The sequence below is a fragment of the Gasterosteus aculeatus genome, chromosome 9 (assembly GCF_964276395.1).
Source record: "Gasterosteus aculeatus chromosome 9, fGasAcu3.hap1.1, whole genome shotgun sequence".
Taxonomy (NCBI): Eukaryota; Metazoa; Chordata; class Actinopteri; order Perciformes; family Gasterosteidae; genus Gasterosteus; species Gasterosteus aculeatus.
Genome location: NC_135696.1, coordinates 11,049,952 through 11,071,403, shown reverse-complemented (window position 1 = coordinate 11,071,403; position 21,452 = coordinate 11,049,952). Strand labels below are relative to the sequence as shown.

At 46.8% G+C, this 21,452-nt stretch overlaps 1 protein-coding gene and 1 long non-coding RNA gene across 2 annotated transcripts in view; one reads left to right on the top strand and one right to left on the bottom strand.

Annotated features, from left to right (window-relative positions):
- Window positions 1–21,452, bottom strand: part of maml3 (mastermind-like transcriptional coactivator 3) — a 75,446-nt gene that overhangs the window by 15,947 nt on the left and 38,047 nt on the right. The window lies entirely within an intron of this gene.
- On the top strand, window positions 9,969–13,189 carry LOC120825158 (uncharacterized). The gene is made up of 3 exons (XR_013450735.1): window positions 9,969–10,102; window positions 12,648–12,717; window positions 13,090–13,189. It is a non-coding gene; the product is annotated as an uncharacterized LOC120825158 (long non-coding RNA).

Here is a 21,452-nt window from a genome sequence, read left to right as displayed (position 1 = left end):
CACTGGCTATAGGGAGAGACGACCGAGAGAGAGAGACGGAGAGAGAGAGAGAGAGAGAGGAGGGAGGGAGGGGGGAAGATGGAAGTGGAGTGGGAGGAAGGCACAGAGTGAGAAAACAAGCTCGGCCATGTGTTTAAGTCAACAACAGCAAGAAAAACCTCAATAGAGAAGAAGGCGTGGGCAGGAAAACGCTCCGCGGGGAGCGAGGAGACAGATGTAGAAGCGAGGCAGGCGTCGTGAGGTGTAGAGGGAGACACAGAGGGAGACGCAGGAAAGAGAACAAATCAAGAGAATCAGGGGAGATGGAAGAGAAATCAAGAGAAAGTGAGATACTTAGAGAGGGGATATGAGATAAGGGGATGTAAACAGCGCGCGCTAAAGCTCAGTTACAGTGTTGGCTTTTGACAGCAGAAGAAGTGAGGCGAGGTGGGAGGAGAGGAGCGGGGTGATGACGGGTGGTGGGAATTAAACGACAAGAAGAAAAACTAATTATTCTGTGATTTCGCTAATTAGCTCTGGCTTTACTGACATGCTCTGCAAAGCAACAGACGTTTACCAAAGGATTCACACCGCCCCGACGGCCCGGGTGGGAGGAAACTGAGGGAGGGAAAGAAAAGAGAGAGAGAGAGAGAGGGAGCTACAAAGATGGGTAAGGGACGGGCGCAAAAAAGACAAGACAAACAGAGGAGGAGGGAGGGCTGAGGAGGTGGCAGTGATGTGGGTCTGAATTTATCCAAAACCTTTCCATCGCGTGAGAACGACAGAGAAGGAGAGGGAAGCGCTAACCCCCGGAGATAAACTTGTGACGTCTGTTTACCCGTTCATCGAGCAGCTTTTACACAAACTAACAACCGAAAAGCCCCGTGTAGGCTCTCACCCACTTCAGATAACGCACACGCTGGCACATCAATAAGGGGAAGTCATGTTTAAACACTGACTGTATTCTAATAATTGCTACTTAAAAAGGAAGAGCAAGGTGTGTGTGTGTGTGTGTGCGCGCGCGGTATGTCTGTGGAGTTTTAACCTCCTGGGAAAGTCACTGACGACAAGATACCAAAAGTATGACTCTAAAACACCTGGAAAAGTACATGATGTAAGTAATGATGCGACATAGACAAAAGCAAATCTCTCTCCCACACGGTTTTGTCAGCTGAAAAAGGACAACTGTTGCTGTGGCGAAGTAGCCATGAGCAAGCTAATGTGACGCACGTTGTTGGTGTGCAACACGTCTCGAAAAGGCTCGCGAGCATCTGCTGTTGATGTGGGTGATTGATTCGCGGTTCGTAGCCGGCTTTGTGGGTGGCATTTCCAGCTCGGCAAGTTACTGATGATTTCTAAATGTCGTCTCATATATTATTCAAGCATTTACACCAATAAACATGTGACCGACCCCAGTGCAACGCGGCCAGCACCATAACCCCCCCCCACCCCCCGTCCCTTCACTTCTAGCGCCGTCTGCAGTCGCCCGCCAGCACCGCGGCTCCTGTTACTCTGCCCATGGACCGGCCGGGAGACCCATCCCGTGTGTATGCACGGGACGCGTGTGCGTAGCTGGACATGTGCCTGCCGTCAGGTTCGTGAGACATACGTATGACGACTTTGTGCTTCTGTTCATGTGAGAAAGAAAGAGGAAGCATGTGTGTGTGTGTGTGTGTGTGTGTGTGTGTGTGTGTGCTCGTGCTCAGAGCTCTTTTGCAGTTCCTGCGTTTTATACTCCGCTTGTGAGGTTTGCCACGCGCCAGAAACGTGGTACTCAACAAAGCATTAGTTTACTGATCGCACGCACGCACGCAGTTAATGGTTACTGGCAGATCCAAGCACGAGCGAAGGGGGCGGAATGAAAGAAAGGGGTTAAGTCGCTGAGTATGGAGGGATTTAGACCTCGAACAGTTAGAGGAAAAGAGAGGGAGGGAGAGGGAGGGGGGGGAGAGGGGGGGCAGGGGGAGCAAAAGAGTGCAGCGAATGACTCACTGAGCGTGTAAGTGTTTAACTGTGCCGTACTGGTGTTGGTGAGTGATAGGGAAATCTACAGGGACCAGCGGTGAGCGGAACGCCACCAGTGCGGCAGTAACGTCGCCCTTTCTCCCGGCTTCACTCCCTCTTTCTCCCGGCTTCACTCCCTCTTTCTCCCGGCTTCACTCCCTCGCTGCCCTTTTGGTTCTCTGGGAGCTTTGGGAAGCAGGAGGAGAAGTTGATGATGGAAAGGATCCCTGCATCTCATTTCTCTGACTCTCTTTCCTTCCTGTGGCACAAACGGAAGCTCCTTTAAGGGACGACATATCTCAGATTATTGACCCATTGTATGTGTGTGTGTGTGTGTGTGTGTGTGTGTTAGTCCTGGGAGACAAATGGTATGCTTGCAGTTTGTGCTGCAGAGAAATCAATGACCCTTTCACTTTAGAAAACCAAAGAACGGCTGGTTAGCAACACAAGTGTGTGTGTGTCAGTGTGCACATCGTGTATGTAGGTTTATGAATTTTGATCTGAGCTTGTTAGGGGATGTTTGTACATCCTCTACATCCCCACAACACCGAGGGACAAACGGGCGATTCACAGCTAGAGCGGTGAAACACGCTCACTTCTCCTGCTAATCCTCACTAGTGACGATGTCTTTCAAACCTGGAGGTATTCATTAGTTCTGGCTAATGGCGGCCCAGGTGGGGAAATGCGTCAGGTCCTCTCAGAGACCAGACCATTTGTGCCACGGCTGCTGAGATTGATTGGGGGAGGGAGAGAGCGGCATATTGTACCGTCATTAGCCTTGCTCATTGACCATATGGAGATCAATACTGAGAGCGGCTTGAGGACAGTCAAAAAGACACACACACACACACACACACACACACACACACACACACACACACACACACACACACACACACACGCACACGCGCACACACACACACACACACGCACACGCACACGCGCACACACACACGCATTCCTCTATGGGCAAACATTGGGGGAAAGAATGGCACACACTCCACACCCTCAAACAGCCAGTGGTGTAAAAATTGTTAATGATTCGACCATTAGGATCGAGGCATGAATCAGTGGTAATGGGTACAAAAGAGGGGCCGCATCGATAAATTCTTACACATGGACAAGCACGTATACACACACACGCGCAAAAAAACACAACATAGCGTGGACAAAAACCCAATGAGACCCACACATCTACAAAGGCCAGGACGTGTCAAGGGCTGCATGGGAACAAAGACATTCTGCCATTTAGACGTTTATGTACCAGCGGGCTGGAAGGACAAATGGCTGATTACACGTTACATTTATATCACACTGAGAAGTTCGTAGGAGCTCTTTTAATCCACCTCAACGTCTATTCAGAATTTCTGGAGCTATTTGCTCGGAAATCCACCAATTAAACGATGTCCCAAAAACTCCATCTGCCAATGAAGATCACAAATATAGTTGAAAGCCCCAAAACATCCACTAAAAAAATGGCGGGGACCATATTTACAAGGTCAAGACTGAACATTAAACCTCCACGGTTTAGCCTAGCTTAGCATAAGGACTGGAAACAGGGAAACAACTGGATCCAAAGTGAAAAAATGCTTTCGCTCAGAAGCCAACATCCACTCCATATGTCCGAAGGATTCATAGCATGGGGGCGGTCTAACAACGGAGATCCCAGCACAACTCTTGACCCACGCGGTTTCCAGGTGTGCATCCAGCTAAGCAAAAAACGTATTACGGTAATACTTTTGACCACCAATCATGGAACTACTTGACTAGGTTTTGTAAAAGAAGCACTGAGGTACGAAGAGGCCGTTGTGGTCCCAATCAGATGAATGTGACCACGTTGAAATGTCCGTTTCAAAGCCCAGTTTGGGCCGGGCAGGAAAGGGGTGGAGAGTGACGGGAGTACTTTAGAGCCGTCACTCCCAGGTGAGTGAAGGCCCGACGCCAACTATTTTAGTCTCATCGGTAAGGAGGGAGAAAAGGAGGAGAGGGAGGGTAGGACAAGGAGAAGAACGGAAACTAAGGCTCTAAATTTAGCCTGATGCGACATTCCAGAGAAGAATAATACTGCTTCCCTCTGCTGCTAGTGGTGCAAGAGGGAGAGGGAGAGAGAGGCGCCGGAGGTGGGAAATACAGCGGGGCGGCGGTGAGCCCATTTTCAAGGGGCCCTAAGAACATTTGTGCAAAAAAGGACAAGTCAAAACAATAGAGTACCGATTACCGTTTCCGCGGTTAAAAGGAAACAACCCTGCGGTGTGAAAAGTTGCCATTCATTATCTCGCTGTCGATCGCTTTCAGAGCCCGAGCAGTCGGGGGAAACCATCACGTGACTCTCGGCTCGTCCTCGTATCCCTGACCTTCCGCAGAGGGAGGTGGAGGGAGAGAGGGAAAAGAGGAGGAGAGGAGAGAGGAATGTTGAACGACCAAGGGAGGAGAGGTAATGGAAGTAGAGAGGCGGAGAGGGAAGGGAAGGAAAGATTAGAGCGAGTCAGTCAAGGAGAGGATAAGGATGAAAAAAATACAAGGCAATAGGAATGAAAACATACCCCCACTCCCTGTTGCATGTGTGGGTGTAAACATGCCCCCCCCCCACACACACACACACACACACACACACACACACAATGAGTTAACGGTGCGATTTGCAAAATATTGTTTTCACGTGAGTATGTGTGTGTGTGTGTGTACATCTTCCTTGGACTCACATGAGCGCGCACACAGCTCGGGGCGTCTCACCTACCAGGTATTGTGGAAGCTTTTCTATCAGCTTGGATAGTATGGTGCTCATAAATGAAATGTGTCCAATAGAGGACTCTGGAGAAACCAGAACAGCCGGACACTTTATTTGGAGGTCTTCACCTTTAACCTGACCTACAAAAACAAGTTGAAAACTGAAATTACACTTTCACAGCCATTCTTCCACTAATGCACCTTAACGGAGCTGCAGTGACAGAAAGACACAGCAAGCGGGAGAGAGGTGTGAAAAAGTTTTTTAAAAAAGAGGAAAAAGAGAGAGTGACGGAAAGAGACGGAGAGCTCAAGCCAGAGGAGGAGGGGGTGGGGGGGGGTCATGCTTGTGCAATTTCAACAGGAACAGTTTGTGCCGTTCCGGACTGGGGTGACACGGCAGTGGCAGGCATTAACAAACGATCAGCCGCACCGGATTGTCGCCGTCAAACCTCGGCTGAGCTACAGTCGCTCCCCAGCCCGGTTAAGTTGCCGTTGGTGTTATTTGACACAGACACAGGTGACTGAAGGGACGGTATGGCGGGAGAACGTGCCTGCATTAGTGACCTCTTGTTACATGTACACAAACAACCCCACCCCTTCTATCTCTCTCTCTCTCTCTCCCTCCCTCCCGCTCTCTCAGAGGCCGCCCACAACGAGGTCAGACTGAGATTTACCTCCTTATCAATTGGCCCAGACGGCTGCCTGTCAAAGGAAAGCGACACGGAACGAAAAGAGAGATGAAAGATGGAAACATGGACGAGATGGAAATGTCGCGGTGGGCAAGGTCACGTTACTATGGAGATTATACAGCCGCATGACGTCGAAGGTGACTGTTGTGACTATCTGACACAGACGCACACACCAAGGTCTCTGATCCGGAGGGTGAAAAAACGAGAAGGAGGGAGGGCCGGAGAGAGAGAAAAATGGAGGGACAGATTTGGTCTTTGCAACAGCAGCAGCGGAGAAAATAAAGAGCTCAGTGTGTGTGCGTGCTGCTGCAGCCCTCCTCTGCCAGATTAGAGTGACGTAGTGTTATCATTTCTCTGATAGGAGCTCTGCCACAAGAGGAGCAAGAGGAGGAGGCAGGGGATGGAGGGAGAGGACAGAAAGGGGGAGGGGTGACGAGTCTCATTGCTGGAAAAATGGTCTGATAGCCAAGAAAAGGGCAGGGAGGGAGGGAAAAAGGAAAAGTGAGGCAGAGAGGGAGAGAGAGAGCAGAGATAGAGACATAGTGCACACAAAGGAACAGAGACTACACAAAGAGAGAGAGAGGAAAAGAGGGAAAAAGAGAGAGAGAGAGCAGTAAGTAAAGAAGTACAAGAAGAGGAAAAAAGGCAGTGAGCATGAAAAGATTTGTGTGTGAGAGAGTGCAATAGCAAGGCGAAAAGTTGAAAAACACGCACGGGGGGGAAAAGGGCAAAAGAGGAAGGAAAGCGTATAGAGGTGACAGAGGTGAGAACGAGAGAGAGAAAGAAAGAAAGGAAATAGACAAAGAAATAAGGAAAGAAAAGATGAGGGACAAGACACGGTGCTCTGAGCGACTAGTGGGTCACAGAAAATGTGTGCGTGTGCGTGTGTGTGTGTTTTCGCATCCACATGGCAGAAGCAAGCAACATTTACAAAGAGGCAGCTGTTCCATTAGCTACTGCCATTGTGTCTAATTACATCCTGGTCTCCTTAGACACACGCTCACACCCTTACACACTCACACACACACACACACACACACACACACACAGCATATGTGCATATAAACACACAATTGCCGCCTCTCCAGCCAACCAAGAAATCCCTACCATGCACGCTAACAAGGAAAGGAACTTGGAGCGACAGAGCCACAGCGTGTGTGTGTGTGTGTGTGTGTTAATCACAGTGTCATGCACACTCTCTTAAAACCCCACCCCCCTCAACACAAGAATACAAGGCAGAGAAAAGCGATCCATGAGTCTGTGTGTGTGTGTGTGTGTGTGTGTGTGAGAAATAGAGAGAGAGAGAGAGAGAGAGAGAGAGATAATGGCTAACACACACACACACACACCTCCCCCAGCCTTTGAGGAGAGGAGGATCTGAGGCTTTGTGAAATACCAAACATACCGGAGAAGCCACATGAGAGAGAAAAAGGCAGCTTTTGAGGAGCCTCAAAAGACACACACACGTGAACACACGTTTACTGAGACACAGGGCTTGCAGTTGTTACAGGAATGAGTGTTTTTATACGCAAACACACACCCTAAGCTTACACGATGTAAAAGCAGATAGACAAACACACACTCACAGAAACATACAAATGAACCCACACACACACACGTCCTAATCAGCTCAGTGGTGTAGCATTCGGATGAGAAGCACTCCTAAGACTCCTCGACAATAGTGAGACAGGAGAGCTTACATTGTATTAACCCAGACAAACAGGACAAGCATCCTTCAAGCTAAGCCCTGCTGCTAACCTGCTGCCTGAAGAACACGTCGCCCCGGAAAACACAAAGCACCGTTACGGGCAGCCCAAACACAAGCGTGGATTTCCATTAACTCGAGTCAAACAGGTCCCGAGGACACAAAACAAACGAATCATGGCGGAGCGCAGGATGATGGTAATGACATCAATGTTTTATTGTCTACAAACTACGATTACTACTCTGCAATAACTCGTGTGTCCTGAATCCGCACTGCACACATCGACAAGCCTCACAAATATGTACCGCTTTAGTGTGCTTGCTGTCTGCTAATTCATTTTGGTTACTTTTCCAATGTTTCACAAATGTTCAGGTTTGTGCAAACATATAGCGCGTGACTGGTTGTGCGTCATTGTGCAGGTAGTTATGGTATCTAGTGATTGGCTGAACATGAAAACTCTGATCTGCCCAATTTTGTACATTTGTTTCTCTGCTTCGTGTCGTCGAAGATGACTGGCATGTCATCTCGTTATCAGAAACCAGATATCGCTCTCACTCTCTCTCCCCCCCACACAAGTTTCTCTCATCGCACGCTTACGAGGGAAATGGGAGGAGTTTGCCTCATGAGTGACTGCATTACCATTGCTCCGAGGGCACATTGTCCATTACAGCTCATTAGTTCCCTAAATCGCTATTCATTTTCAACAGGCCGCCCTGTGGTCTAATCCCACCGCGAGGAGGAAACGGGAGGCCGTACGACGGGGCAGGAGAGAGAGAGAGAGAGAGAGAGAGAGAGAGAGAGAGCGGCCATGTCATCAACGGAGAGGCCGGCACCGGGTTTGCAAAGCAAACACAACATCCGGGGATGTTGCACACGCACACGCTCGACCCCCCCCCCACCGCTAACGACAGGTATAAGCCCTGTGAGGGAGTCACATAGTTACATTTCCATCCCCCACCTTGATTTATGAGCTCAACCTGGGAGATTGCTTTTCAAAAGAAAGGGAGAAACATATACTGGCCTGCCTTTTGGAAGACCCACACACACACACACACACACACACACACACACACACAGTGTCATAAACCCACGCCTGGTGCCATCCATGTCAAGGTGAGATGGAGAAGAAAAAAAATGGACGTTGTACTACCCAGCGTCTCTAAAATGGATATTCGATGCGCACACTTGAATGATTTATCTTTCCACCATCTACATGGTAGCAATCACATGGACGATAAAGATGTAGAGGTGTGCAGGTGTGCAGATTGCACCGGACCTTAAGGTGTCAAATGGTCGGGATAAGATTATTCCGTTTCCATGTTCTTGGAGAAGTCCAAGTCCATTCTGGGGAGAAAAAAAAAATCCTGCAGCGGTTAAAAAAAAAAAGAAAGCCAGTTTAAATTAAAGCGGCCGGCTGGTACGTCACCTAACCTACAGCTTTTAAACCCCCACATGAAGAGGGCTAATGCTCCTGCTGTGTTGATTAATGGCCGCGGTGGAACGGCTCAGCCCTCAGGGGCTGGAGTAGGACACTAAATGAGGTTCCTCAGTTCTCCGATATATGTGGATTCTGGTCCATACATGAGACAAGAGAGTAAAGGAAATGCTGGGAAGTGTGTGTGTGTGTGTGTGTGTGTGTGTGTGTGTGTCGCTGTGTACTCGTTCTCAGAGAGATACCTGGTCAGCAGCTGCCACTGCTACATTCCTATTTTGGTTAAAGGAAAACATTGTGATGAATGAATCAGAATCAGAGTCTATTTCTGCCATGTGACGGTGTCCAAAACTGGCCAAAAAGTGACCCAAATGCCCTAGTGTGTGACGCAAAATAGCAGTCAACCAGTAGTCCAGGTGTCAAACGGTAACTGAAGACGGATGGTAGCTCGTCGGAGCTTCTGTGTATGGGTGTGAGTTGTCTCTCTCTCTCAAAAAAAAGAAACATATAACCTCTAACGCCCAGAAATAGTCCTCTGAATGACACCGTCAGCATGATGTGTAGTCTATTAGCGTCCTGCCAGCATGCTCAGCTCCTGCTGAGCTGAACCAGGCTGTAACAGCAGACAGTGCTGTTGTGGATTAACCTACATAACCAGTACTAATGTATTAAAAGGGTCTAATGCAGGTATTTAGCATTTCTACATTTAGAGCTGCCTCTGCTTCCCAAAAAGGTTCCCCGATTGAATGCAATAAGCCTTTTATATGTTGAGATTTACACAGTATGACAAAACATTACATTGTGACACCATTGTATCAATACACATTCACTACATGAGAAAGAGTCCATTACGCAATCACATGCCCCACACACACACACACACACACACACACACACACACACACACACACACACACACACACACACAACTACAGGCAAACAGAAGAGACCGACCATCACCAGAACACAATAAAGGTTGCTCATGAGATGCCCGTCAGGATCTAAAGCAATCTACTAATTCACATTCACGCACCCTCACTGTTAATAAAGCCTCAGGAGCAAATTGGGAGCAAAGAAACTTGGACATATTAATTAAACTTCCCGCTTAGAGAAGGACCCGCTCTACCTCTGCGCCACAGCCGCCCCTGAACCCCGCCGAGCAGCTCGTTTGAAGAAGAAAGAGAGAGAAGAAGTGCTTACTTCTTTTATGCATGAACATAGTACGACTTTTTCACAGCCATCTTATCTCTCAGCACCACGGGCTCAGGTCAACGTGACCCGGCTGGAACCGGGATAAAGTGAACTTATGAACTCAACACTTATCCACAATGATGACATGTGCAGCTGATAAAGGCCTCTTTCCCTGCTGCTGTTCAGCCCGGGTGCATCATAAATTACACTCTTTGCGTTGCAGCAGCAGTCCGAGGTGCCGGTCCTGGTACCACTGGGGATGCGGGAGCCGCTGCGACGCTCTTGCTGGTCGATGTGCTGACGGTCTGGATTCCCACCGCTAACGATGACGGAATACAACCTGTCCTGCACGTGGATATTTTAGGAAGCCTGTCGGTAAATTCTGCTGTTGTTTCTCAATTGTGACTTCTCCACGCTCTAACTCACTAAATATGTGTACGCTATCTAGTTAAATATCATACTGGGTCAGAAGAATCATTGTGCAGTACAAGACAGCTGGACTTATTCTCAATTGTGCTGATGCGGTATAAAAGAAGCATGTGAGTGGAAACGCCACTCCTTTATGTCACGGCATCCTCCGTGCCGCAAAAAGGAAATTAACAAATCTGATCTTTAATTAAAATGTGTTAATAGTCCACCGTCTTGTTTCAACATGGAGATCAATGCCCTCAGGACAGAAGAAACATGTCCTGTGAAGAGGCAGAGCCACAAACCAACATATACAGGCATTGTGTACTGTACACACACAAACGCGCACAAACACACACACACACACACACACACACACACACACACACACTCGGTAGATAATATGTACGCACATAAGGTAAACACACACACACACACACACACACACACAGGTTTGCTGTCGATGGTGCAGGTAAAGCTGTGCTTTCACAAGCAGTTTGAACTTTGTGAGAGACCGGCAAACATCCCGTGTGTAGGGTAAGCAGATTTTCTGCCTCCTGGTGCAAAAACTACAATGAGGGAGAGCGGGATGGGGGACGAGGGGGGAGGGAAACGATAGAAATGGGAGAGAATGACAATGTCTTTTCCTTCCACAGAGTGACGGTAGATGAGGAATGCTCATGAAATATGAGCGAAGGAAAAACGTTCTTCTAAGGCTCCTGACATTGCACATTTCTCACATACAATTTGGGATTTCAATTGATTTTTAGTCTGCACGTTGTGCATGTTCTCTATAAACATGGATGATGGAGGCATTCAAATGTAAACAAAAAAAATAAAGACATATTTCAGCAGACCGACATCTTGATTGATGTCACTTACAAACATATTGAGGACTTATTTTGTATGAACCAATAAAAAAGGCTTTTCTTTGTAACAGGCATTGTTCTTGGGATATTTTACGGACCAAAAAATATAAACTAAGAAAACAATAAACTGAATCTCTAGGAGAACTATCGCTAAATTGAGTCCTACATTGTAGCGGCCAAAAATCAAGGGCTCAGAGGAAATCAGTCCTCAGGAAACATTTACTTGAACAATTACAAAATAAACCTCTAAATCAGCAAAAGTGTCGACATAAAAAATGGACCCATAGCTTCCTTTGGGAAAATATAGATCACAAATCCATAATTTTGCACCACTTTAGGAGGAGACTTGTTCTTTTTTCCCCTTTGCTAAAAAGAAAGGGAACCCATGGGAAATTGCTGTACACATTTCCCATATGTTATTGTTGACAGATGCATATGAAATAGTGCAGGAAAGCAGAGCCACTGATGAGCAGCTGTTGAGAAGGGTGCAGTCCTCCACCCATGCACCACCCCTGGACGTAGTGTCTGCACTCTAGCACCAATTTACAGAGACTCAGGCACAAACTGGAAACCACATTCAAATATCCAGAGCACAACACCAAAAGAGCATTTTTCCAAACTACATTAAACACACACACACACACACACACACACACACACACTACGCAATTGGATTTTGCTGCTGCAAAGAGCAGCGCAGAGTGACATGAAGCATGCGAGACCGACGCTCAGTGCTGCCAAATTGAAGCTCTCTGTCTAAAGTGAATTATCTTTGGCTGAGCTGCCTCACTGGTGTGTGTGTGTGTGTGTGTGTGTGTGTGTGTCATGCCATCTAGAAGTAAAATGTGTGGTTTTGTATGTGTCCCGGAATTAGTGTGACATCTTTCCTGGTAAGGGTGTGTGTGTTTGTTTGGATGTTGGGAAGCCTGAGAAACGACCGACGGGACACACAACTTGCATGCGCACAAATCTCTGGTATTAAGAATTCAGTCTCAATATTTCTGTTCGAGGGGTTTATGAATTTGCCACATATTCAAACAGTTACATTCGTTACACATGCTCGAAACAACATAAAAAATGATAGAGGCGCCATTTCAAAACATCTAAGAGCTTGTGACTCTTGGCTGTTATTGGTGTGACTACAAGACATAGGACATCTATATCAACTAGACAAGCAACCCTCCTATTTTATAACTAATGGTGGCTATTTCGGCAACAGTTATGGGCTTACCAGCCGTCATGGATAATGGCGTGGGCCAGGTTTCTGCACACCTGCACGGGTGTTTTCACTTACCCCGGCTAATGGGGAGACCTTGAACCAGGTGCAACGATTGGAAGCGCCCATGTAGCCGGATTAGTGACCTTAAAGCGTCCGAAACAAATAGGAAATAATAAAGAAAGGCCCAACATGCTGATCGTAGTTAATCATCAGCATTCTGCAGCATGTCGTACTGTTTTTTGGTACTAAAACAAAGGGTTTCATTCCAAATGATATAGTTCTGTCTAACAAAGATTTTAGCATAAATGTTCTCTAAAACTCTGTAAAACATGTTAGGCAATTAAAAGTTGCTGTGTTGATGTTTTCAATGCCTATTATAGAGCGTTTTAATCTAAACAACTGTCGCGGTGCTTCTTCCCCTCAGGGATCCTTTGAGTTCCTTTGATCTCACATGAACTATTCAGATAAGAAAGCGGAGGTCATGCTGGGAACAGGTGAGTCGGATTTTAATGCTGGAGATGGTAGAAACATGGTAATTGAAACCAGATTTCTGCATTCATTTAATAAATATAGTTACTAACAAACTTTCACCAACCAAGGACCTCTGCCTAAAGACATGCAAATAATATCAGAACACCTTATAAAGTGCCAGATTGAGAAAAAAAACAGAGTTACTGTTATAATGCGTCCATATTCAACTATGGAGGCTAAAGTCAATGTCACATTCTAGGTATTAAGCTGAAGATATTAAGAGTAAGAACAAATGATTATTTTCCTCCACCAACAAGGTACTGAGTCGTTACTGAAGGTGTGTAGGGTATTTGTCATTGTTAACATAGTGTTATATGATGCCTTTGTTGTTGCAGATCACGACGTAAACACCCAAGCGAAATTCTCATCATCAGAAGCATCTGAAAATATTGTGCATCTTGTAACAAACACCTTAATAAAAATGATTTAAATGAGCATAACTGTTTCCTGTGTACCTAAATAATTAATCAAACTACACATCGTGTGTGCGTGTGTATCTGTTACTGAATGAGAGGGAGTTATAGTGCCAATGGGAGGGAGGAGAGGGGGATATCGGGAAGAAAGATGGGAGAAGAAAATAAAAAGATGGAGGGAGCTTTGTGCAAACCATCAATCACCTTCTCGGGGGTTCAAGTTTATTTGGCTTCATTTTAATTTTAATTTTTTTTCTTTAAATATACAGCACGCTGAGACGGAGAGGAGCCGGGGGATGGAGAGAGAGGGAGCGCTACAGAAGGACAAATGGGGGGAGAGAAAGGAGGTAGAGAATAATATACAGAAGGGGTGAAACTACCTGGGAGTGTTGGGATGAAGGCGGCGAGAGACAAAAGCGCAGCAAAGTCAGGAAAGGGTAAAATAAGGGTTATGAAAAGCCGTCTGATGTGTGCATGAATTGTGAACGGACATTCGTAGAAGCACCAGCATGAGAAACAAATCTCTAAAATGAGAGAGGAAGGAGAGACATAAGCCAAGGGCTCGTGTCGAAGTGGGTTTTCTCTGCCTTTTCGTGATTTTGTGTGTGTGTGTGTGTGTGTGTGCGCGCCTGTGGACCCACAGCCAGCCTCAGAGCACTAATGAGAGACCGGAGCTCCCTTCGTCTCCTTCTCCTCAATCACAACTCCGTCCCTCCTGCTCTCCGCCTGCGCTGCTGTCGCTCTCCGTAAGCGGGTACGATCGTATGTAGGTTGCGCTCGCTTTGAATCCCTCCGTCTGTCCTCTCTTTCCTCTCCTTTGAATGAGCATCACGCGATGTCTCTCGTGTTGTGATCACTTTTCCACCACGTGTCCCAAAAACAGTCCATGTCGAGTCACAATTCCTTCTCGCCATCGAGCGTATTCATTCCTAATGTTTTACTTTCAATTCTCCATCTCGCTCCTCTTTTCTCATGTTACACATGTATATCATTGATGTATCATGTTAACAGCAGCAACAGTGGCAAAGCCTCTACACTACAGCCGCCCCATAGAGATTGATGATTTGTCAGCGGGGGAGATCACAATTCGAACCTCATTTTGTAAGACAATATCTTTGTATTGCGTGATTTGTAGACAGAGAAACGCACGACACCCCTCTGTTGACATTCCCTGCTGGGTTCAACACAATCTTTTACGGAACAATAGCCAGAAAGTCTAAACGAATGGAAGCTATTATAGCTTGGTTTACAACTTCAGTGTGTGTGTGTGTGTGTGTGTGTGTGTGTGAGGGGGGGGGGGTAGTGCTCTCTGTCTGCTAGTGCGAGCGCCACGTGCACCCATACACGGACAAAGACTGTAGCTTTTATCTAACCAATGCTGGATAGAAACTGAAAAAAAGAAGCATGGTTAACCCACATGAATCAACACAATCAATAACGTGTGTATCTTCCAAACAGCAAACTTGTTTCTCCGCGTTGTTAGTTTGATAGCTTCCAATATTCTGTCCTGGACGCAGTTCCTCCAACTGCAGGTCCGTCAGACCTCCTCTTTTTGCACGGTGAACCTGACATTGATCCCATTGGAACACATCGGATCGCAGTACACAAAAGTACAGGTGTTAACACACACAGAACGCATTGATGATGGATGAAGACACATATTGTGAATGTAATGATTTCTTTATATACGGTACAGCTCTGCAGCTCGCTCCTCCGGGTCCCCAAAAACAAGCGCCGCACCGTGGGCGTCCGGGCCTTTTGTTCAGCAGCGCAACGCAAATGGAACAGTCTCTCTGACCTTCTACGGGCAACACAGTCAACTCTTGGCGTTTTTCACTCTATGTTTACTCTAGTTTTCGTAGCTTTTAGTTTATTTGAACTGTTTTAACTATGTTTTGGTGGCTCTGTCGCACTCTGCGATCTGGTGATGAAGAGTGTGTTATAAATAAAACGTATTATTATTATCATCATTAGAACAAGTAGTGAATCAGAGCCCCACCAGTGACTGACATTGTGGAATGGTGGACTAGGGACATTTAGTCTATCTTGTGAAATGTGTGAAATTAACCGCCTAGCACTGCTTTTTGATCGCAAATTTGGCATTTCACCTGTCTGAACGCAACAAATTAGAATCATTTCTCCGGTCTTCCTTCTGCCACTCTCTTCTCTCAGTATCATCAGGCACAAGACTGTTGGATTAGGCTCCTTTAAGAACGGATTAGCCGTGTCGGAGTCGTTTGAGGTAAATGGCTCCGAGGAGTCAATATACCCCCACCACTACCCCCACCACCAGTAACACCGCCTCTTTCCTCTGTAAAACAGAGGGAAAATTCTCAACCTAATCCTCAAAGAGCCTTACCACACCTCCCCCTGTGTTACACCCCCTCCGTCTGCCTCCTCTGTTTTAGTGTTTTCCTCCCTCCTTCCAGCCCACACACAGGAGTGATGGAGAGTGGGAGAGTGATGGACGTGTGTGACTGGCAGGGTGGGGTGACATGGGATGGAGAGGGAGAGCATGCAGACAGACACGCATAGGTGAACCGTATGCCTTTACAACACTGGGTATTTTTGTTGCGTGTGTGCATGCGTGTGTACCTACTGGACCATGCCACTGAACAGTGGTGAGTGGTGTTAATGCTAAGTGGCAACATGTGTGTGTGTGAATCTGACTGAGCAGATGGAAAGGGTGGGGGGCATTTTGGGGACACGGGTGGGGTCACATCTGTGTCGTCCCTCCTGTTTGTCTTTGTGTGTGTGTGTGTGTGTCACATGGCATGGTGGCCATATTTAGAGCCATCAACACAAAAAAAGCTGATTAGCAAGTCGGCAAGAACGGATTATTACTCTGAATTAACAGAGCGACCTCTTGTCTTTCTAAAAGCAAAATGATTTTCCAGCAATCTCTTTCAACGTGTCCCAACAAAAATGATGTTCTGTACAGTTGACATCAATTTGTACACCTTTGATAGTCAAAGCGATGCCGTGTTTATCGCTAACCTATACTCAACGTCCAACCTGCTTATAGCTTGTAACATTTGGACAGAGACAGGCCGCACACACATACTACCCCTGCCTACCCTCATCTCGGAGCTGCCATTGATTCAGGCTGCAAGGTGCTATGGGCAATGGTTGCCATGGCAACCAGCAGCCGAGCAAGGCAGCCAAAGTTTGAGCTGGCATGAGCAGAGTCTGTGTTTGTGGCTGCACGTCTGTGTGTGTATGTGTGTGAATGCAGATTGTTTGTGAGTGTGTATAGAAGTGGTAGAGCAACCAAGCATGCATTTTGGTTTCTGTGTGTGTGTGTGTGTGTGTGTGTGAGGGGCTGGCGGGGTGACAGCAGTCTGTTTAGTATGCAGCCTTCTGACTGCATCTCCGTTCCTCCCTCCCTCCCTCCCTTTGGCCCACAGACACAGCATAACCCCCCCCCCCCCCCCCCCCCCCACACACACACACACACTCTCCTACATATGCACATACTTAAAGTCACATACACAGACACCATGTGCCTGCAGACACATGGTGTCAAGACTGGTTTACTACACATTGAGGCCCGCAGGTCAATATTGGAGATGAGGTTAATAGTAGATTGAAATGGCTTGGTTACAGACACGCATGCACACAACCACACACACACACCCTGGTGATAAACAGTCCACTTTGAAGTGACATTCCTCTGAAAAGTAGCCTGTTGGTGAAGGCAAGTATTGATATTTCCTCTCCTGCCCTGTATTCACACCCGCAGGGCGTGTCAGAAGGGTGAGGATGGTCTGTCTCAGTGTGTGTGTGTTTCTTCTCTAGCGCTGTCAGAGTGAGCCAAACAGCGTTGGTGAAATGTGTGTGTGTGTGTGTATTTTGTTGTGGGGTATCGGGGAGGCACGGGAATTGTTTTCCCTCCTGCTGCCTCTGTGTCCAACACACACACACACGCACACACACACACACACACTTTTGGTGTGCCCACTCTTCCCATTGATTTGCATACAAAGGACACAAGAAGGGTATTAAATGAAACATATATAGACACACAGTATATGCACACATACAGTGATGCGCACAAACATATTATTGATTGGGACTAGTGGAGTGGAGCTCTGCACTAACAGCTTCCTATCGGCATCGGAGAGGGAGAGTTGGCAAGGAGGAGGTAGGTGGAGAGAGTACGAGGGGAGGAAAGGAGAGGAAAGGTAACATGGGACGAAAGAAAGCAATGCGAGGAGAGGAAAGGATGAGAGGAGACAAGGCGAGGGAAGAAGCAAAGGGAACAGGAATGAAGAAACGGACCGCAGAAGCACAGAGAGAGTTTGTCCTGTGCTTGTCGTAACAGGAAGCATCTCAGAAGGGAACACACGGAGAGAGCGGTAACACTAGAAGATGGTCGTTTCCACCCTGCCGCCCGTCAATGCTTCACCCAGACACCCCACCACTACGTGCCTCCCCTCCCCATCCTCAGAGGCTCTACACAGGATCTGAGAGCTGCTCAGCTCAAGCCCTGACACGTGTGCCAGAGAGAGAGAGAGAGAGAGAGAGAGAGAGAGAGAGAGAGAGATGGAGAGAGATGGAGGAGCTAGAGAGTGAGCCGTATTCACTTGTGTGTGCGAGAGTGGTTCTGGTGGTGGTGGTGGGGTGAGGGAGGGGGGAGGCAGAGTGAGCAGAAGATGAAATGTGTGTATGTGAGGGAGGGAGTGAAGGCAGGAAGGTAATATCTTCTGCTCATGGGGATAAATGGTGGGAAGGGGGAGATAAATGACTTGGTCGGGGGCCTCGCTGTCCCCGCTCCCCCATTATCTTTTTTGAGGCCGATACAGATTTTGGCAATCGGAAGTGGGCGAAATGTCTCATTTTCTTCACGTAAATTCATAACATGATGAAATGCGTAAGTACACCTGGACTTACATTTCAGTTTTTAAGGGCAAATATTGCCCAGAAAATTGTGAAAATGTATAAATCTCGCCGCATGTATTTAAGCACCTGGAGGTATCACTGCACCTTCTTTGTGACCGACATACAGTATGGGATGCTATCGCCAAATTGTTCTTTTCCGCACCAGAACAGCATTTTAATTTTATAAAAGAAAAGATGACTGACATGTACTTAGGTGACGTCACTCGCACTGACACAACATATCAGTTGTAAGCTAAAATAAGCCAATAATATGAGTCCATTTCAGTGATTGAGAGATGCTGGCTCAGTTTGTGCGTGTGTATAAATGTGTGTGTGTTAAGCCTGCCACCCTTGCGACCTTGTGGAGGTCAGCTTCTCCCTAGAAGAGGATGGAGATAAAGGGGAGAGAGAGGACAGGAGAGGCACACCTCTGGAAAGAGAGAGAAGGGCAGAGAAAGTAGAATAAAGGAAGAGCTCTGTCGTTGTGTCGTGACTCACAGAGCTACTGAGGCCGGCGTCGTCTCCTTCGTTCTACACTAAGATCTCCTGCACACACACGCAATCATGTGCTCACGTCGACACCCACGTGCTCATCCACATACATACACACACGGCCAAAACGTCCCGCTCCAATTTATCAGGATGACACCAGAAGCCCACCTCTGAGCCCAACTCCTGTCAATCCATTCTCACCCAATCATCACTCAGACAACCCCAGAGACCCGCCCCCGCGCTGCTGGCTTCACACAGCTGCACAGACGCTTGTGCAACAAGCCACATCCGTCTCATAATCATTCTGTTACACACACACACACACACACACACACACACACACACACATATATAGTGAGGCAACCGCATCCGTCGCAAGCAGACAATCACACAAACAGCTTCCACAGACTCACGCACGCGCCTTTGCTCCCCCACTTGCTGCTTCCACTGAGACATCCACCACCGTGGCGACGGTAACCGCGACAACGGGCATAAATTAGCGTCATGGCGATATGCAAAGCGAGGGAGCAACAATTAAAGCTTGACTAACGAGCTTTTGAGGAGCGAGGCTGAAGTTTCCCCGAGCAGCTGCTAACTGGATTAGCCTAGGCTACACACACACACACACACACACACACACACAAACATAGGGGGGAGAGGATGGAGCAGAGAGCGAGAGCGGCACCACCTGTGAGACGACACACACAAACACACTGTGATTCATTTTAACATACACTAACTCAGACAAAGAAATCAGAATGCAAACCCAGCTAGCGTCACTTAAATATAAACAGATAAAAACACAAGAGGTATCAGCACAGACTACTCCACAACAATTGTGCAGCCCTTCAGGATTCACTCACACACCTTACACACACTGGTTATACTCCCATTCTAATCTACGCTGGTGTTTGCAGTGGCTCTGTGCAACATCTCCGGGACGTACCCACGACTTTATTTAGCGTTTATTTAGACTTGAGACTTTTTCACCAATATGGTGTAAACGTGGTGGTGGATGCCCCAAAATAAGGCAGGAATCATCGGTTTCCCTGGTGGCAGAGAAACAGCTACAATGCAGTCAGCAGTTTAAGACGTTCCATTAGCTGTAAGCCAAACTGTTTCCACCTCCACTGTGTCTCTGGCCGCGGCGTAGCAGCCGGCGTTCAGCGATGCGTTCGGCTTTGTTATAACAAGCGGCCCCGACCAGCCAGGGGCTGCTTGAGCGTAGTGAGAGTCTTTATCGTTATGTCTTCAAATAAAATATTGCAAAGTTTTGGGAAACTGTTTAAAGGAGACATTTTCACAGCAATATAATATTAATGTGAGTGAATTATGACCTGGTGTCCTTTGCATTGCAGCTTTTAATACATAATTATCTCTACTAATGCCAAGAAATAAGATTTGAGTTGTGTGTTTCTGTCCAAATTACCACTATAGAACACAACATCAAGAATTGACCTGATTTGGAACAATCGAACAATTATTCTTTATTTCAGTTTGAAACTCTAGCAACTCCTTTATTATTGAAACTACTTGTTTTAAGTATTTTCCCTTATTTTCAAGACTTCTCAATATGATATACTGAAGTTTTACATTTTTAACTTGTCGAAGGAGACAAAATGTGGGCACAAATGTTTTGAGAACTATCATGTTAAAGAGCCTTTTTTACAAAAATTTCTTGTAATCAAGTTACTTCAGTTTCAAAACCCATTTCCATTAAAAACGTATTCCAGTGATTTTGTATTGCAAAACATATAAAAGTTGGCAAATTCATGAGAAACACCAACAGTAAGGCAGCGTAAACTGAGAGACTGTGGCTTCTACTGCTAAGCGTGGATCTAGCTCTGAAAACACTGGACACTTAAACACCTATAATGCAATTTTATAACAAGTTTTTTTATTATAAAAACTCTTACTCTTTGAGTTATTTTTCCAGAATAGACAGCCCATCTGTAGTCACAAAAGACATTATGAAATTGTTTTTATAAACAAAGTTACGCTCACCTGGTGGAGTGACATTGATGTACAAAATTGGTGGATTTGCCCTTTAACTGGCACCACATATTCTCCACATTCTGTAAATATTGCTAAAATAAAGCTCACGTGGACCCCCTTCCACCCTAATAAATGTCATCACAACAGAACTAGACACATGTAGAACTGTGCATATTGTATTTCAGACACTCTACTCCCTTATTCTCCGTTTCCAGCCCCTTGACTTTCTTTTTAATATGCTCGATCCTCACTCTACAATAAATCTCTCTTTCTGCATTTGCCTTTTTCTTTTCTTTTAATTTCTTTCCCTTCTCTTCTACGCATCTCTCTCCTCTCTCTTCCCGGTCTCCCGTTCTCCTCAGCTCACTCAAATAAATCTCTCCCCCTCCCCCCCTTTTACTCCCCCTCTACCCAAATCTATGAAACGCACACAAACATACATGTGCACAGACACTCACTCACTCACTTACGCACACAAACACACAACCCTTCAGGCAGCAGGCACAAAGGCCCCATATTAATAAATCGGCTCCTTTATTGGTGCTGAGTGTCTCTGGCAGGGGGGGGGGGGGGGGGGGGGGGGGAGGGGGAGAGAGGGAGGAGCGGAGGAGGAAGGAGGAGGAGGAGGAGGAGCAGGACAGGAGACGCAGCGTTCGCCAGGAGGGAGGAGGAAGAAGGAGAGGTGACTGGCTGACTGTAGCCATATCATGAACAAAAGAGAGGCAGAGAGAGAGACATAAAGGGAGACAAGTGAAACATCAACAAGCAGACACACACACACACACTTCCTGTTGACAATAACACAATGGCCCTGAGATAATGACACTATCCATAGAAGCGTGCTGTTTAACTTGCGTATGGTGTTTAATTCTTAAGGTGCAGCCCACCCATACTTCCTCAAACCCCTCCGTGCCGTG